Source organism: Culex pipiens, chromosome 2 (genome assembly GCF_016801865.2).
Source record: "Culex pipiens pallens isolate TS chromosome 2, TS_CPP_V2, whole genome shotgun sequence".
Lineage (NCBI taxonomy): Eukaryota > Metazoa > Arthropoda > Insecta > Diptera > Culicidae > Culex > Culex pipiens.
In genome coordinates, this window is record NC_068938.1 from 48,750,409 (window position 1) to 48,770,663 (window position 20,255).

The 20,255-nt window shown below is 36.9% G+C and overlaps 1 protein-coding gene across 1 annotated transcript in view; it reads right to left on the reverse strand.

The window, feature by feature from the left end:
* LOC120421949 (uncharacterized) overlaps positions 1–18,890 on the reverse strand; it is a 194,241-nt gene extending 175,351 nt beyond the window's left edge. Inside the window, exon 1 of the mRNA XM_039585259.2 lies at positions 17,709–18,890. The gene's annotated coding sequence lies outside the window, so the exon portion shown is untranslated. The remainder of the gene's footprint in view (positions 1–17,708) is intronic.
* Between the last annotated feature and the right edge of the window lie 1,365 nt (positions 18,891–20,255).

Genomic DNA, 20,255 nt, shown 5'->3' on the forward strand with positions numbered 1-20,255 from the left:
TTTGCGATCGTACAAAGGGTTATTGAACTCAGAAAAATAATCATTATCGTTGTATACAATAATATCAGAACATTAAACTTCAATTCAGGACGCAATTGAAAATAAATGTCGGAAATTATTTAACAAAATCCTACATTATTTCTTTTTGTTAGAAAAAATCAAAACTTACAATTTAAGTATATTTTCAAATATATGGAAGAGTCATTCAAGCCTTTCAAAAAATATTAAATATAGAGGTACTTTCCTTTCAAAATTTGTTTTTCGTGAAAAATAGAACTTTTACATATATTATAACATTTAGGAGGCTATAAAAAAATGTAAATTATAAATTTCAACATAAAAATATTAAGATTACCATTTCCAAATTGTGAAATTCATTTATTTTCAATTGATGAAAAGGCCGATTTTTCTGCCAAAAATAACAGTTGATCACTTAAACAAAATAGAGTACAAGTGGTCATCAATTTCAAAGTAACACAAAATAATTAAACAACAAATATTGAACAGATCTAGTTGCCACAATAACGTTTTGAAAACGCTTTTAATAATATAATATCTGCATGGAAAAAAAAATAAAAAATTTTGTGATTGAGAATAGATTTTGGAACATTTCGAATATTTGTAAAAATGCATATATGAAGCAGTTCTTAATTTTTTTGTTTGTTAAATCTAATATTTAACACTTGTAGCACCAACGAGGTCAAAACTTACGCGAAGCACCAAGGGAGTCAAAAAAGTTGGAAATGCAACTTCAACCGGCTATATCTCGGCGAAAACTTAACCGATTTGGATGATTCTTGTTGCATTCGATCCGGAAGAATGTCAAGAATCACCTACAACAAGGTAGATCCAAAACAGATGCGTCTACCTTAAGTTATAATAAAAAAGGCATTTCCAACTTTTTTCCAAGTGTTGTATGAGCCGGTGAAGTTGCATTTCCAACTTTTTTGACCCCGTTGGGGCCACAATTGTTAGGGAAACTTAAGATTTTTTTATAAAACGTAACAGTTCCATAATATTTAAAAAATAAAATTTAAAACAAATTATTTCTTGACAGAAACATCCTTTCAAGACGTAACGAAGTTTCCACTTTTAATGCCCTGAATACAGCAGCCAAAACGTGACCGTTTTGTTTTACTTACTTAAAAAAAATGCAATCCTCTTTAACGACCCCCGGGTCTTTTGTGGACTCTGTTGCAAGTTTCTGCTCATTTCTAGGCATCCGAAGGTTATGTGTGATGAGTCACCCAAAACCTTTTTTACGCACTTACTTTACTTTAATCCGGGCTTTTTTGGGGATACCCCCTGAAATCAAAGATTGACCCATCACTAGGCTAAATTCCAAATTTGAGTTCATTCTGTGGAGGGCGCAATAGTCGTCCAATCTTTATCAATTCTCAGATGTAGGATCTTCATTAAATTTTGAACAACTTTCCCGAAGACACCATATTTTTAGGATTTTTTGCTGAATGATTATTAGATTCCAAAAAGGACAGATTATGCGCGGCCTGCTCAAAGGGGCAACATAACAGGCGCACTGCCAGGCAGGTAGGCTGGCAAGCGCGCACGCACGTTCATTTAATAATAATTGTTTCTAGGTAGCCCCTTAGAGCCATCTGCGCAAAAAGGGTCCTTTTCAGAAGTTATAGGTTATCTGTTTAATGTTTACCTTTTAGCGCAGTTCCTTCCGAATAAGCCTTATTTGAAAAAAAAAAAACTGTAGAAATGAGCTTATTATTATTGATTGGTTGTTAAGTCTGGTAAGCAACCGATTCCCATGTTTGATGAGGTACACACAAAAAAATATTTCCGAATGTTACATCATTTATGATGTAACACTTTTGCACGTCATTAAACATTTAAATTTAAATGCAATTTGATGTAAATTTGCAACAAAATATACGTAAAAACATGATTTTTCGTGTGATTCAATCGTTTACGTCGAATCTCAAGATTACATCAACTGAGTTTTCATGTGATTAATTTTTTCCGTGTCGAGTAAATTCACATATTTTTTTCTGTGTAGGGCTTTTGGATTCAATTAAAACTGAGAACAGCATTTGAAAGGAGACTCTTTACAAGAATTACATCACTTACACTGTAAAATACTAATTTGCGATTCAAGACAAATGTGAATATAAAAAAACATCATCTAACATGCACGGTCGTGCGAAAGTACTTAATTCGGGATCCTTTCACAAGATTTTAAATCAAGATTTTTTTAAACTTAATTTAACTAGGAATTGTTAAAATTTTTGGTTTTGTTATTAGTAATCACTCCACTCCAAATCCTAGATGAAATCTATGTTTCCAATATTAATTTCCGAGAACATTTCTTTAAGAACTGTCCTGACATTGAATACAACACTCGATTCCTGTTGTTCTCGAACTCGCCCGGACAAATATGTTCACCATTCTTCTCAGCCAATATCTCACCACCCGGCATTCAATTCTTCACACAATTGACGAATTGCGCCGAATAGATAGACAGAGCAGACCCGTTGACTGACAGACAGAACACATCTCAAATAATCTGGTTGATGTCAGTCAGGAACGTTTCAGGTCTGAGTGTGAGAGTGAGGTGAATGAAATGTCTGCTAAGAAGCTTACGATGGTGTGAAGGAGTGTGCGAATCATTCTCGGCAATAAACAAGCTGATTGAGTTGTTGTTGTTATTGTTCATCAGCATATTAATGGAAGTTTCCTCTTTTTTTATGCACCGTATTGATCATTGAATCATTGTAATTGGCATTGTTTGCGTACAGGGTGTGAGCATGTTTGGTTGAATAAGGGCGAAATTTGCGTTTTAATGTGCTTATGGAAATGCGTCTCATTTTCAATCGATTATTGATGTATTGTTTGGTTGAGTGAATTGTTATTATAAATGTGTTTGTGTTACTCATGGCGGTGATTTTCATGCCTGTAATCGGTATTTATTTATTTGTAAAGAGAGCAAATATTTGAATCATGCTTTCATTTATGATAAATAGACCATAATTTAAATACTTGGTGTAGAATTTGCTTTAAAGAGATGTCGTTGCACCCGTTTTTTAAAGTGATATTTCAAATAGCTATATGTGGGCAATGACACATCCAAATGTTTTCAAATTTGTTTTTTTGAGACTTGGAAATAATACACTGATTTAAATAGTTTAAGCGTGTCCTCATACGAAACGTTGACATTTTTGCCAATTTACAGGTATGTAAATAAATCAAATTGAAATCAATCAAATGAACATGAGAAATTTCGAAAACCTGTACTTTGGAGGATGGATTTGAAATGACTTTTTTCAAATCTTAAATAGGGGAAAGAGGAGCAACTGTTTCATGCTAAGGAAATGCTCGTTATAACCCATCAAAAACGTTAAAAAATCTGTCGGATTTTTTTTATAATCATCTTATTCCAGGTCTTGACTGAGACTGTGATAGAACAAGTTTAAAAAAAAATCCTGTTTTTTATGTAAAAAATTGATTTGATTTTTTTTTGATTTTCCGTACGTTCTACTCAACTAGTGGGGCAAGACCGGTTGGGGCAAAAGGAACAATACATGAAACAACATGTTAATTTGCTAACAATTCAACTGTTATCACTCAGATACATCAGATTAGAATGTATTTGAAACGTTTCTTTAATTTTAAGATTTGTATAAGCAATTCTATAATTTGTATAAGCAATTCCAACTCAAATCGGGAATTTTTCTGATACTTTTGTACCCGACCCTCTCCGATTTCAACTTTTTAGATATGTTATCCTAGGCCTATATAAGCCATTTTTGTGTATATGGAGCCAATTGTACTCAAAAATGGCATTTGAGAAGGGCGTATGTTATTTTGATATTTCGTCAGTTGTGTGCTATCTTGTGACAACGACCATTTAGTACTTTTCGAGAAAATCGATTTTTAAAGTTTGATGAAAAATATTTTCAAAACTATGAATGATAGAGCCAAACTTTTTGAAGCAATCGGTTCGTATACTATCGCTTAACAAACGCTCCAAGTTTCAACTAATTTGGTTACACCAGTTAAAAGATACAGTAAATAATGTAAACAAAAATCTGAAAAGCACGTGTCACAAGTGTGTTTCGATAGTAAAATTGTACTACGTGTCACAAGTGTGCACAGAATTCCCATACAAACTAAAATAGACTAAAATCAATAGTTTATCCGACTTAATCAGTATATTTTTATAAACAAAAGGTTGCATTGCCTTTAGAAAGTATGTGTGTACATAAATTTGTGAAAAACAAGAAAATTTTTCCACATTTTCCAACACCATGTATGACGTGTCACAAGTGTGCACAATCATTTTGATGATAAATTGGTCTATGTCACAAGTGTGTATTGCGATATCCGGGAAACGGAAGCGAGTTTCCAAAATCGGGTTAAAGCATCTTGTAGTGTTTGTTAAGTATAGCAAAACGTCATCATTAACTCATTTTCGACCAAAATGGTCTATGTCACAAGATAGCACACAGCTGACGATTTGTGTATTTTGTAATTTAAAAATTACTGTATCTCAAAGCCGTTGCATCGTATCAAAAAGTGGTCAAAGAGAAACATGTAGGAAATTTGATGGGCTTTCTGAAAAAAATACACTGAAAGAAAAATACATGCCAATTTTATGAGAATTTACAATTTTTAAGTTTACCAGTTAAATTTCAAGGTGATGTCACGATTTTTTTTCGCTCAAAATTTTTGTGTAAATAGCCTAAAATGTGACAAAAAGATTCACGAAAAATGCAGGATGGTATGTCTCTCTTAAAAAAAATACAAAAATCATTTACTGAAACTTTTTTTTTCAAAAGTGGTCTAAACATCAAAATTTTCAAAAACCAAACACGAGAGTCGATTCTCCAGACAATTTTACATAAAAGTCTCCATATTGACCAGTGTCCTAAGTCCAATACTTGTGAAGTTACAGCGGTTTTAAAAATATATTTTTTTTAAATCGGTTTTTTGGTGGTTTTTGGCGATTTTTATTTGACAAAATAAATTTTTCAGTTTTGTACATATTTTTACAGGAAAGCTCGTCTAATTTCCCATAAGTTTTCCTTTGACAGTTTTCAATTTCACTCGTTTAAATAATTACCTAAGGTTATTTACTATCCAGGTTTGTACCACACTGAATAAAATATTCTATTTTCAGTTATTGGCAATGCAATTAAGCTTATATCTGTAAGCCCATACATTCAATTGAAAAGCTGTCAAAGACAAACTTATGGAAAATTGGACGAGCTTTCCGTTAAAAATATTTACTAGACTAAAAAATCAAGTCTGTCATTTAGAAATTGCCAAAAACCACCAAAAACCCTATTTTTTCATCATTTTTATTTTAAAAATCGCTGTATCTTAAAAAGGATTGGACATAGGTCAGTGGTCAAAATGAAGGCTTTTATGTAAAATTGTCTGGGGAATCGATTCTCACTATCGGTTTTTGAAAATTTTGAAGTGCAGATCACTTTTCAAAAAAACAGTTTTTGTTGCGACAGATAATAAGAAGCCTTTTGAGCAGACACCCTGTTGTCTTGTGAGTGTGGATGAGCTAAAAGCTACATTTATTTGGTCAACGACAAGTTAAGTATTAATCAATAAATACAACTTACATTGGTCTTCTTTGTACACCTGCTCGCACTGTTGCCAGCAAATCGAGTCCTGTGATAGTAATTTTAAGTTAGTTGTAAGTTCTAACACTAGTTTTAAGTTTTAACTAAGTTATTTGCATGTGCGCGTACTAACCCTAACTCTAACAGCTGCTGGTAATCTGACAAAATCACCGCAATCAATTTGGATACGTTTTAAAACCCAATAACCACAGCCAAACAATCTACCTCGATCGTCACAACGGTAAATCGTTGTGACGTTCAACCGAATTTTGTTTTTGTTTTGTTCCTTCTTCGTCCAGCTTCGCAGAACACTGCATCGACAGACGTCGCGATGTCACTCGTGACATCTGTCACCGGGTCCCGCGTCGCTTTGTTTCGACGCGCTGCTTCAACGGCGACGCTACTGTGGGCCGGCGCGATTCACCGTAACAGTTTTAGTAAATGATTTTTGTATTTTTTAGAAGAGACATACCATCCTGCATTTTTCGTGAGCCTTTTCGTCACATTTTAGGCTGTTTTCACAAAAATTTTGAGCGCAAAAAAATCGTTACGTCACCTTGAAATTTATTTTTTAAACTTAAAAATTGAAACATCTTATAGAATTGGCGTGTATTTTTCTTTCAGTGTATTTTTTAAAGAAGCTCGTCTAATTTCCTACAAGTTTGTCTTTGACAACTTTTTGATACGATGCAACTGCTTAGAGATACAGCAATATTTAATTTACAAAATACTAAAATATTTTAAACCCTTACGCCCTTCTCAAAAGTCATTATCGAGTGCAAAGAGCTCCATATACACAAAAATGGCTTATATAAGTACAAAAGAACCAGAAAACTTCCTGATTTGAGCTGGAATTGCTCTATGACATTGTCAATCAACAATCTCTCCATCAATTTTGTTTTTCTATTGAAAATTTATTTTTCCGTATTCTACATCATCCTTAATTTTACACAAAAAAAAATATACCAATTCACGTAATTCATAAAGTGGGAATCACGAAGGAATTTATTTACGAGAAGGTGCATATTCCGTCGTGGCTCAATTTTGATTCACAGAACTACCCCCATTTTCCCATCAAACATCAAGTGGACCAAAATAGAACGCAACTCACCGTCATGGGCCATGTCAATTTTTTTTACTAAAACACACAAAAATGTGACGCATTGTGAGTGTGTGCTCGCGTGTGTGTAAAAATATGAAATTCGCTTGTACGCACTAATAACGACAATATTCCTAAATGGTTTCCGCAGAATTCGGCGTGTGACAGTGCGTAAAATGGCACCGTCATTGGGAGTTACTTTGAGCTACCTCATAACAATAAAATAAGCCTAAATTGCACATGATTACTCAAAACAAGCTTAATCCAGATAGCTTAATGAGACCCGTTTCCCCGAGGGTCACACTCCAACGGAAAATTGGCCGTGACCCATTGAGCCAAGTAACCGGTCCCGGTTGACGGCTCTCGGGATGCTTTGCCTTTTGTCGAGCACCCATGTCCTGACAAGGGTCACCGAGCAGTGTTGTTGATGATGTTATTTTTAGGGTAGTCGTCACACAAAACGCCAGCCGACGACTGCCGCAACAAAAGAGGAATTTTCCCGCATTTTCCGTGAACTCGCGCGACGAGAAATTCCGTCACCTGTGCTGCTGCGGCTGATGGTGAAGGTGGTGGTGAGTTATGGAACGTGGGCGACTTGCTGAAGGTGGAGGAGAAAGAGGGTTTGTTTTTCATTTAGTCAATTGAAAGCCTCTTCTGGATGGGGCTACTCCGGAGGGACCAACTGGCGGCGAAGTAGACAGACGGTCGCGTGGGAGTCAGTGATGGTTATTGTTCCAGGAAGAATAGAATTTGCTGATATTTTTCATGTAAAATTCAAATGTAATGTAAAGTTCAAATTGTTATCCTTAATTCAAGCAACTGCTGGACTAGATACATTTAAAGTTCCAATGTTCCAATCATTATTTGCTTTGATTTCATTTTTAATGTCTGTTTAATTTTCTAAAAAATTGAATATTGGTAAATTTTTCAAACAATTTTGGCAATGAACAGTTATATCAAAAATCAACAAAAAAAGGTTTATTGCGTTATTAAGAAGACGTTTTGATTTCAATGGTTCAAAGTTAATTTCTCTATTCCCTCGTTTCAAATGACTTTTTTGATGAAAATAAATATCAGAAAAAAAACTAGCATTTTTCAACCCTGATAATTTGTTTTTCAAGTAGCCTCCGTTCCTCATAATTGACCTCGAAGCATTAGCAGCAAATTGTGTTTCCCCTTTTCCCAATGTATGAATTAATGAAGGTTAGCCGCATTCGGAAAAATAGGTAAAAAGGGTAAAGGTTTTCCCAGTAAAGCAGACGGTAGGATATGGCGAAAGAGACGGTCGGTAGGGTAGGCAAATAGGTGCCACCATTAGTGTTAGTGAGTGGTGAGGGTTTTTTTTTCTGGGTGGAGTGTACCACTTGCCTGGAAAAAAGTTGCCTGCTTTTACACATTGAGCAAATAATAGAAAGAGGCTGAAAAAAGCACAAATTTGGGGTTAGCTTTCACTGGAAATTTTTTGCGGACCTTTTCCATGCCGAACAAGGATGAATTATGTTACTGTGTAGAAATTTACATAGATGTGTGTTTGTGTGTGTGTGAATGAGAGAGTGTGTGTTATTTCATATGGCACGTTTCGGAGGCCTGCCGCAGCAATGATTTGTAGTTTGTGGTGACTGGTGAAAACAGGGTGATTTATGAGTAGTTTTCCGTTGAGCTTTCGCTTCAAAGTGGTATGCTTTACTTGTTAAAAAAACTCTTGTACTAGTTTTGCATCATACTTAAAAGATATATTGTTTGTTGACGTGAAAAAAATGCTCATAGTTTCCCCTAAAAAACACTACAAAAAAAAATGACCTATCGTACTTCAGGGATTTGTTTTTCAATACTAAGTTTTCTTAATTCACATCATTTACCTCTTGCAACCGAAATTTGATTCAAATGTGTGTTTCATGTGGAGCGTCCGATTTCCCGTCCCGGGAAAAAATCCCGGGAATTCACGAGATTTCCAAGAAAAAAATATTTCCCGTTTCACACAATTCCCGAGATACAAGCCGAAGTGTACATTAAATGTCACTAAATTTTGTCTACCTTTTTGGCACCAATGTTTTCCGTGGTGTAGGGGTAAGCGTGGTTGTCTCTCACCCAGTCGGCCTGGGTTCGATCCCAGAAGGTCCCGGTGGCATTTTTCGAGACGAGATTTGTCTGATCACGCCTTCCGTCGAACGGGAAGTAAATGTTGGCCCCGGACTAACCTAAAAGGGTTAGGTCGTTAGCTCAGTCCAGGTGTAGGAGTCGTCTCCCTGGGTCCTGTCTCGGTGGAGTCGCTGGTAGGCAGTTGGACTAACAATCCAAAGGTCGTCAGTTTGAATTCTGGGGTGAATGGAAGCTGAGGTGTAAAAAGAGGTTTGCAATTGCCTCAACAATCAAGCCTTCGGAAATTTAGTTTCGAGTAGGAATCTCGCGATCGAGAACGCCAACTCAATGCTGTACACCCAAAACTGGCAGCGCTAGTCCGAGAGAATGATGGTCTCGAGTCGAGAGAATAGTGGTACCATTCACGGACGCAGAGAACACAGCTCGAGATGGGCGATAGAACTATTCTCTCGAGGTTCATTTGCAAAAAAAGTTCATCCGTCAAACAAAAAACCAAAAGTGTCGACAACGGGAATCGAACTAGAGACCTTTGACAAACCAATCCAATGACTTAGCTGCCTCGGCCACCACAGCTTGGTGACCATGGAGAAGTCAGAAGTCGATGTATGACACTTGTTGGAGATTTATTGATTCAACTAACGAATGAACTCATTTGTTATGATGGTGTGAGTTGATACCATTATTCTACCGATTTTGGCACTGAGCCCTCAATAAATTTTGAGAGAACGATTATCTCGATTCTGAATTTTGGGTGTAGAGCGAATAATTTAATTTTTGGGATTTGTTTTGAAATTATCCAAAAAATAATAATAAGAGCACAGTTTTTTTTTTTTTGAAAAGGTCCTATAAGCTTTTGTCTTCTACATGTTTATAGGACTTTGTCAAAAAACTCTGGAAATTGAACTAATCAGCTTGTCCGTTATTTTTATTTCAAGGTTCAATTCAGCTAATATACAGTTCTGAAGGATTCACAACTAGGAATATTGTTTGCCTATATGTTGGGCAATAAAAATGACGCTATTATGGAATAATAACTATTTTATTTTCGACAAACGATTTTTATCCAGTCAAGATCAAAGTTGAGATTTGTTTAAAATTTATGTTCACCTTGACCAAATTGGATGAAAATTGAATTGATATAATTAAATTTTCAAAAAGGGTTGTTCGAGAAGAATTTGTTTTAAAGTTTTCGAGAAATTACTGTTTGAAGTTATAAATTTATGAATCACCTGAGCTACCAGGGGGTAAAAGAGTAAAATATGAAAAAAAATTTGTTCAATTTCAACCACTTTCACACAAGAAAATTATTTTCATTCAATTGATTTATTAAGCCATATATTCATAAAACTAAAAACGTACCATAAATGGGAACATGCAAAATCATTAAAAAACAACTTCGTATCATATGAAATTTATCCAAAGATTGGTTGCATTATATTTCAAAAACTCGTTTCAAATATTTAAAACTTTATGTTGTGATTTCATTAATTTGTGTTTTAAGTTGAATAGCGCTAGATATTAGATTTATAGATAAGATTAGATCTATATATTCACAAGTTGAAAATACATGTCCAGGAATAATTTATTTGCCACGAAAACCATTATTTCTGCATGATTTCTGAGACAAATTGAAAGGCAATTTTATTGTTGTTGAGCATAAATTTTCATTGTCCAAAAACTTTGATTAAAAAAAATCATCTAAAAAAATAATAATGTACCAATAATAAATGGTTTTGATTTGGTACGATTTGAAAGACAGCATAACAAGTTGGAAAATACATATCTCAATATTATCTCAAAGTTTCATGATTTTTTTTACAAGCACTCAAGCCATTAATTGATCTCCACACTCATTTTACCTAAATTGTTAATGAGTTGCTGTTCTATACAATTCTGTTGCAAAATATTTATCAGAAGCAGGTCAGAATAATTTTCGTTAAATTTCAAATTTCCCTGGAGTTGCATCCGATTAAGTTTGGGGTCCCATATCATATTTAACCTTCCCTTGGTATTAAAAAAAATCACACATAAGGTATTGGGGTCCTTTTCGACCCCAAACTTTAAAAAATCGCCAAAAATCCAGTTTTTGACCGATTCCGGTTATTTTGGTCACAAATGAAAGCTTAGAACATCCCCTTTCCGAAACCGACCTGGAAAACCGGATTTGGTCACTGTGGCCACCGGGAATCGACTACAACCGAAAAAAGGCCTTTTTGAGACCCCAACTTTGACGACCTGTATCTCCGGCAAATTTTAACCAATCAGGATGCTCCAGGTTGCATTCGACAGGTATTTACCTGTACTTTGACCACAAATATTAATATCAGAGCCAGGTGACCTACCGGTTCCGGAAATCCGGAATATCCGGAAAGTTCATATTTTCCTGTTTTTCACGAGTCATCCTGACCAATCTGATACCAATACTGTCATGATAGTTGAAATTGATCCATAAAACTTACTAAAAACACAATACACGATTGCCAGAACCACTCTGGAGTGTTAGTGGCCACTTCCGGGTAACCTGGAACCGGTTCCCGGGTACCCGATGAACGGCCAATTTGAATTTTTTGTTGAAAACCCATCATGTTGCATATCAAACTTCATGAAATTGAAAGATATGTCCATCTTTGATAATGCCGTTAATCTCTGAGTCATCCTGGCCAATCTGGAACCGGTTACCGGTGGAGCCTTGGGGACACTTCCGGAATATGAGATAAACCCTATCATCCGACATATCAAACTTCATGAAATTGGAAGATATGTCAATCTACGGTCATGCCGTTGTTCGTTGACCCATCCTGGTCAATCTGGAACCAGTTACCGATGGCCCCTTGGGGACACTTCCGGAATATGAGATAAACCCTATCATCCGACGTATCAAACTTCATGAAATTGAAAGATACGTCTATTTTCGGTCATGCCGTTTTTCGCTGACCCATTGTGGCCAATCTGGAACCGGTTACCGGTGGCGCCTTGAGGGCACTTCCGGAATATGAGAGAAACCCTATCATCCGACATATCAAACTTCATGAAATTGAAAGATATGTCAATCTACGGTCATGCCGTTGTTCGTTGACCCATCCTGGCCAATTTGGAACCGGTTACCGGTGGCCCCTTGGGGACACTTCCGGAATATGAGAGAAACCCTATCACCCGACATATCAAACTTCATGAAATTGAAAGATATGTCAATTTACGGTCATGCCAATTTTCGCTGACCCTTTCTGGCCAATCTGGAACCGGTTACCGGTGGCGCCTTGAGGACACTTCCGAAATATTAGAGAACCCCTATCATCCGCCATATCAAACTTCATGAAATTGAAAGACATGTTTATTTACGGTCATGCCGTTGTTCGCTGAAACATTGTGGCCAATCTGAAACAGGTTACCGGTGGCCCCTTGGGGACATTCCAGGAATATGAGAGAAACTTTATCATCCGACGCATCAAACTTCATAAAATTGATAGATATGTCAACCAACGGTCAGCGAACAACAGCATGACCGTAGATTGAAATATATTTCAATTTCATGAAGTTTGATATGTCGGATAATAGGGTTTCTCTCATATTCCGGGAGTGTCCCCAAAGGGCCACAGGGAACCAGTTCCAGAATGGATCAGCGAACAACGGCATGACCGTAGATTGACATATCTTTCAATTTCATGAAGTTTGATATGTAAGATGATAGGGTTTCTATCATATTCCAGGAGTGTCCCCAAAGGGCCACCGGTAACCTGATTCAGATTGGCCACAATGTTTCAGCGAACAACGGCATGACCGTAAATAGACATATCTTTCAATTTCATGAAGTTTGATATGGCGGATGATAGGGTTTCTCTCATATTCCGGAAGTGTCCCCAAGGGGCCATCGGTAACTGGTTCCAGATTGACCAGGATGGGTCAACGAACAACGGCATGACCGTAGATTGACATATCTTTCAATTTCATGAAGTTTGATATGTCGGATGATAGGGTTTATCTCATATTCCGGAAGTGTCCCCAAGGCTCCACCGGTAACCGGTTCTAGATTGGCCAGGATGACTCAGAGATTAACGGCATTATCAAAGATGGACATATCTTTCAATTTCATGAAGTTTGATATGGCGGATGATAGGGTTTCTCTCATATTCCGGGAGTGTCCCCAAAGGGCCACCGGTAACCGGTTCCAGATTGGCCACAATGGGTCAGCGAACAACGGCATGACCGTAAATAGACATATCTTTCAATTTCATGAAGTTTGATACGTCGGATCATAGGGTTTATCTCATATTCCGGAAGTGTCCCCAAGGGGCCACCGGTAACCGGTTCCAGATTGGCCAGGATGACTCAGAGATTAACGGCATTATCAAAGATGGACATATCTTTCAATTTCATGAAGTTTGATATGGCGGATGATAGGGGTTCTCTAATATTTCGGAAGTGTCCTCAAGGCGCCACCGGTAACCGGTTCCAGATTGGCCAGGATGACTCAGAGATTAACGGCATTATCAAAGATGGACATATCTTTCAATTTCATGAAGTTTGATAAGTCGGATGATAGGGTTTCTCTCATATTCCGGGAGTGTCCCCAAAGGGCCACCGGTAACCGGTTCCAGATTGGCCACAATGGGTCAGCGAACAACGGCATGACCGTAAATAGACATATCTTTCAATTTCATGAAGTTTGATATGTCGGATGATAGGGTTTCTCTCATATTCCGGAAGTGTCCCCAAGGCTCCACCGGTAACCGGTTCCAGATTGGCCAGGATGACTCAGAGATTAACGGCATTATCAAAGATGGACATATCTTTCAATTTCATGAAGTTTGATACGTCGGATGATAGGGTTTATCTCATATTCCGGAAGTGTCCCCAAGGGGCCACCGGTAACCGGTTCCAAATTGGCCAGGATGGGTCAACGAACAACGGCATGACCGTAGATTGACATATCTTTCAATTTCATGAAGTTTGATATGTCGGATGATAGGGTTTATCTCATATTCCGGAAGTGTCCCCAAGGCTCCACCGGTAACCGGTTCCAGATTGGCCAGGATGACTCAGAGATTAACGGCATTATCAAAGATGGACATATCTTTCAATTTCATGAAGTTTGATATGCAACATGATGGGTTTTCAACAAAAAATTCAAATTGGCCGTTCATCGGGTACCCGGGAACCGGTTCCAGGTTACCCGGAAGTGGCCACTAACACTCCAGAGTGGTTCTGGCAATCGTGTATTGTGTTTTTAGTAAGTTTTATGGATCAATTTCAACTATCATGACAGTATTGGTATCAGATTGGTCAGGATGACTCGTGAAAAACAGGAAAATATGAACTTTTCGGATATTCCGGATTTCCGGAACCGGTAGGTCACCTGGCTCTGATATTAATATTTGTGGTCAAAGTACAGGTAAATACCTGTCGAATGCAACCTGGAGCATCCTGATTGGTTAAAATTTGCCGGAGATACAGGTCGTCAAAGTTGGGGTCTCAAAAAGGCCTTTTTTCGGTTGTAGTCGATTCCCGGTGGCCACAGTGACCAAATCCGGTTTTCCAGGTCGGTTTCGGAAAGGGGACGTTCTAAGCTTTCATTTGTGACCAAAAGAACCGGAAACGGTCAAAAACTGGATTTTTGGCGATTTTTTAAAGTTTGGGGTCGAAAAGGACCCCAATACCTTTAAAGTAACTTTTGTTATGGACGCTCCCCTAGGGGTCGTCCAAGGTTTATTTGTTTTGTGAAATGTGTATTTATACTATAAATTTAATGTCAGAAAATTTCAAGGCTCTAGCATGTATGTAGCAAAAGTTATGGCAAATTTAATTTTCAAAAAGGCCGAAAAGGACCCCAATACCGTAGGAAGGTTAACAGGGTTATTGAAAGACTTTTCTAACGAGTCTAAAAGATCGAAGAACTGGCATCCCTGTCCAATGTTCTGACAACTCCAGTCATCATTTGCAATCAACTTTGTCATCATTTGAATGATTTTCACATTTTTTATTATAAATTATCATTTAAATTGTTTTTGAATGCTTAGAGGCATAGACTGGGACAACACAAAAATTTATGCTCTACTTATTTTTACATTGGAATTTCACAAAAAAATCAAATTAATTTTTTTGCTAGTCTATTTCTATTGCACTTTTGAAGTTTTTTTTAAATCCCCACATTTTTAGGCTATTAATTTATCATTATAAAAATAATATTGTTTGAATCACAAATTATTTATGAAATTCAAACATCAAATTGTATTTAAATCAATATAAAAATTAATTTGATAAAAAAATGTTTCACAAACCATCGAATTCCCAAAAATTAAATATGCTTCAAGATTGCATTTTTTCAAATATTTTTTGAAGTTAATGATGAGAAAATGTTTCTTAGGACCATACAAAATTTTTAGGTTTGTTCAGGAAATTTTGATTCTTGAGTCATATACATATCCATTAGGGTGGGTACGGATTTAGAAAAGCTCTCAGATTAAGTTCTGGTGTGGTTCCCCTAGTAGGGCATACCCATAGGGACTCTCACGCAAAATTTCAGCTCTTTTGGTTGAAAACTGGCTTGTCTCAAGCTGGTTCAAGTTTACATGGAAATTACTATGGGAAATTTTGAATTGTCGTTCATTCGCTCCTACAGGCCTGGGGAAAACATGTAGAAACTTCTAGGATGGCCAGAAATGAGCGGAATCGTCTGGAGAAAAACTTTCCCTAAGAGACCAGGTCGATTCGTTCAACCCCCATCGAGCTCAACGGCAATACATCAGGGGTTTTCGAAACCAACGATTTTCCCAGAAAAGCATCAAATTTTCCTTAGCATGCTATGAATGCTTGATGAACACCGTGACGCCACATGTCAAACAGCACGTTGTAGCACGACTAGTGTCGCCTATAAAAAATTACTTTTTATTACATTTTGAACTAAAGAATTATCATTTATGGTGATCCTGATACTATTTAGCTGTATTCTAAACCTCCAAATATGAAAAAAAGAAACTGTTATGGTTCAAATTTTATCCATAAGACCTTAAAGGCTTTAAAAAAATGAAGAACAAACATGAAACCAAACTGACCCACAATAAGGTTTGTTTTCAAATCATTGAATAATTAAAAAAAAAAGAAGTTGAACCTTCTAACTTCTTTCGATGAATAAAGGACTTTTTTTTAATATTGTTCCTTGAGCTTTTTTTAGGACTCTAGTCCAAACATGAGCAAACTCGAATTCCGGCTCTGCTTCTGCAGATAAAGTGACTGCAACTCTCCAAAGATACTCATTTCTACAGACACCATATGCGTTTTACGTGAAATTAGACTGCAGTAGTTACTATTTTGTTTCCTCATGCTGAAGAAATTTGTTTATTGATTGAAGAAAATCAGATTTTTTTTTTTGAAAGATCTATTGAGTTAAAAAAGAACAAAGTTTACTATGTATCAACATGTGAAAAGTATTCATTAAATCAATCATAAGTTTAGATTATCATCTTAAAGGGGACACTCCAAATAATATTTTAAATGGCTTTATTACAGATTCGAATATTATTTTAAAAAAAATTTAATTAAGCATATAATTTGGCTTATTTTCATGAAATATGGTAACGTCCAGCAAAAAGATGGTTGCATAAAAAAATATTCTGGGTAAACTAAAGATTTTCACTAATATGTGAAAATCTAGCCAAAATAAAAAAAAATGTATCTGTAAAAATATATAACGCAAAAAACAACTGCCAAGAGTAAATGCAGAATGCAGAATAAGTTTCAGATTAACAAACATAAAAAACCATAGAAATAAAGAACAAATCATATTTATGTACATTCTAAAAAATCTAGTAAATTGACAACAACATGACAAAATTTTGGCATTGATTGAATTATTTGGTCAATTAATGTCAATCAATTAATGTCAATTAATTAATGTCAATGTATGTTTTTAGATCGTGATTTTCCCATCAATGAATTAATAAAAAATAATACGTCATTAAATTGATGAGTTGAAGCATACAGATTTCAACAATTTTGACAACAAATTTAGTTAATTTTGTCAATTTTTTTTGTTCAATTGATAGTTTGAGAATATTTCATTGCAAGCTGCAAAACAAAAAATCAAAACGGTGCACTTTATCAAAATTTCACCAAAGTACTTTTTGATTGCAAATTCGATTTTACATCGAAAAATCAAGTTGAAAAAAAAATGCAACCAATATTTCGATTTTTAAATAAAATAGTTTTGATTCAAATTTTTTATCTAAGCCAAAGATTTTTCGCAAATTCTGGAAATATCTGAAAAGTTGGCATTTGATGACCCCTAAAATATATCCGGAAATAAAATGAAAACTAGTGTTTTTTTTTGCAAATCAAGATTTAGTGACAAAAAGTGAAATTAAAAATCACCTATTTTTACCCAGTTAAATTTTTTTCAGTGTAGTCTTTTTCCATACCTTGAATTTTTCCGAAGATACCAAATCGATTAAAAAATTCTTTCAAAAAGATACAGATTTTTGAATTTTCATAAATCATTTTTGTATGGACAGCTGCCGGATTTGTATGGAAAATTATATGAACAAACAAATTATGCAAAATGGCTTCTTTGGGCATACCGAAGGCACCAAAAAAGTTTCAGTAGGATTAAAAAATATTAAAACTTAAATAAAAAAATAGACCGATAACGTAGAGAATTGCTCATATGATCCTTTTAAATAGATTTGATTTTAAACGCAAAGCCATCCGATTTGATATTGTAAAATGATACACTCAAACCCCGTGTTGAAAAATTCATACCCAGAATTGTTCATCTCGCCCTGCCAACAGAAAACATCGAAGCTGATAGAAGAAAACATCTCGTATTACAAGTAACCCCAGAGAAAAAACCAAACACAAAATCTCCCAACAAGTTCCCGAACAGTACTCAGTTACAAATCAAATCAATCACATACTTGTTACTATCGGTGCTCAGTCTCCGGTCCTCGGTTCCGATAAAGACGATCGAATAACGACGTCTGAACGTCGACGCTGGGGTGGCTTTTTCCTCTTCTGTTGCTGCTGCTGGAAAATTCTTGGTTCGATTCACTCACCGGAAGAAAAACAACTCTTTTCCTCCCACACCAGCACCAGCACCAAACTTGACTCCTCACTTCAACCTGCCCGACGCCACTTCCACAATCAATTCACTTCCCGCGCCAGGTATGTGGGTGGGTGTGTGTGTGTGTGTGTGTATCCAAAATTTTCCCGGAATGACTTGCTCGCTTTCGATCGATCTGACTTCAATCAGCCACCATCTTCCATCATCATCTTCCTCACTTCTGGCTCTCACACTTTTGGTAGTTTTTCCTGATTTTTCCCTGCCCTGCCCCACACTCTCATGGGATGAAGTGCTTCTGGCGAATCATCACGAATTTTCTTCCGATTGCTAGCCCTTTTTTTGCTGCTCTTCCCAGAAACACTTCTTTAATGCTTTTTTTTTCTTTTTTTTCAATGGAAAGCGGCACAATCACCTCCACTCTTTCAACGCTGCCAAGTGGAAAACTCGGAAAATTGATTCGTGATTTTTCAAGCTGGAAATCACGACTTTTTGAGTTACGCGACTAATGGGATTTTCCAGAGCCGGTAGAATAATTGGAACGAATTATCTAACCGGAAGGATTCATTAAGCTTTTACGACTCTTCAATCTACAAAAACGAATTTTCCACGAATTTTCCTTCAACTCACTTTGAACTTTTTTCCCCGCTCTGAACCGTTGAGCTGTGAGCACGCACTATTTTTCTGAAATCACTCAAAACGATGACCACTTGATGACCACACTCAAGGCCACTTAAGGGGTAACCCTTGACGCTGTTGAAATCCGTGACCACAGCGCGGACATGGCCTCGAATTTCCCCCCTTAAGCCGAGAGGGGGGGGGGGGAGGGGGGGAGTAATAACAGTTGTGTGCACACACGCGTCAAAGCAATTATCCTTCTTGAGGGTGGAAATTTTGGGGCCACTAGCACCGAACCAGGCAAAGAACAGCCAGCCAGCCAGCCAAATCCCAAAAGAGTTGACCCGGCGAACCAACCAAACGGGGGTTGTTCCGAACGACTACGACGACCACGACGTCCGCACTGGCGAAGGAATCCCGATAGACTGAATCGGCCACGGGACGGGACCGCCTTCGTTGGGTGGAAAACTCGGGAGCTGCGAGGGTTCGTCGTTTGGGTCGGGAAGAGCGACTGTTCTCGCTGTCAGAGAGCGAAGGATTTTTCTTTCGGAGTAGGAGAGTGAGCTTTGGTCTCTCTACGGAGAGCTGATAACAGAACAGCGGTAGGTTTGTTTTGATTTGGATCAGCTGATTTTGGGCGAGTGGGGTGAATTCTGGGCAGTGGGTGATGTTCGAAAGTTCACTCTGTGTTGACGGTTCTCCGCATCGGTCGCAAATTAATGTTGTTTTATGGTAATAAATTTTATTTTAAGTTTAAAATAATCTCAAATGAGAAATTGATAAAACGCATGTTAACAGTTTATACTGAGCAATTCGCTACAAAATTGGCCGATTTCGACAATTTTTATTTATTGTATTTTTGCCTTCCTCACTCAGGTAAGGCTATAATCCTGCTCTAAAAATGAACTTTGAATTAAAACGTCGTAGACCCACCTTCATGTATACATATCGACTCAGAATCGAAAACTGAACAAATGTCTGTGTGTGTGTATGTGTGTGTGTATGTTTGTGTGTATGTATGTATGTGACCAACAAACTAGCTCATGTTTCTCGGCACTGGCTGAACCGATTTGACCCGAACCTGTTGCATTCGACTTGGTTTAGGGTCCCATAGATCGAGTTTTATACAGATTGAAGTTTTGATAAGTAGTTCAAATGTTATGTATAAAAATGTGTTTTCACATATATCCGGATCTCACTTAAATGTATGTAAACTATGTCCGGGTCCACCATCCGACCCATCGTTGGTTATGTTATCAAAAGACCTTTCCAACGAGCCGAAAACATTGAAGATCTGGCAACCCTGTCTCGAGATATGGCCACTTAAGTGACATTTATGTACTTTTTGGATGCCGGATCTCCCTTAAATGTATGTAAACTATGTCCGAATCCACCATGCAACCCATCGTTGGTTAGTTTATCAAAAAACCTTTCCAACGAGTTCAAAATATTGATGATCTGGAAACCCTATCTCGAGATATGGCCACTTAAGTGACATTTATGTACATTTTTGAAGCTGGATCTCATTTAAATGTATGTAAACTATGTCCGGATCCACCATCCCACCCTTCGTTGATTAGGTTATCAGAAAACCTTTCCAACGAGTTCAAACATTGAAATTCTGGCAACCATGTCCCAAGATATGCCCACTTAAGTGATATTGATGTACTTTTTGGATGCCGGATCTCACTTAAATGTATATAAACTATGTCCGGATCTACCATCCGACCCATCGTTGGTTATGTAATCAAAAAACCTTTCCAACGAGCTCAAATAATTGGAGATC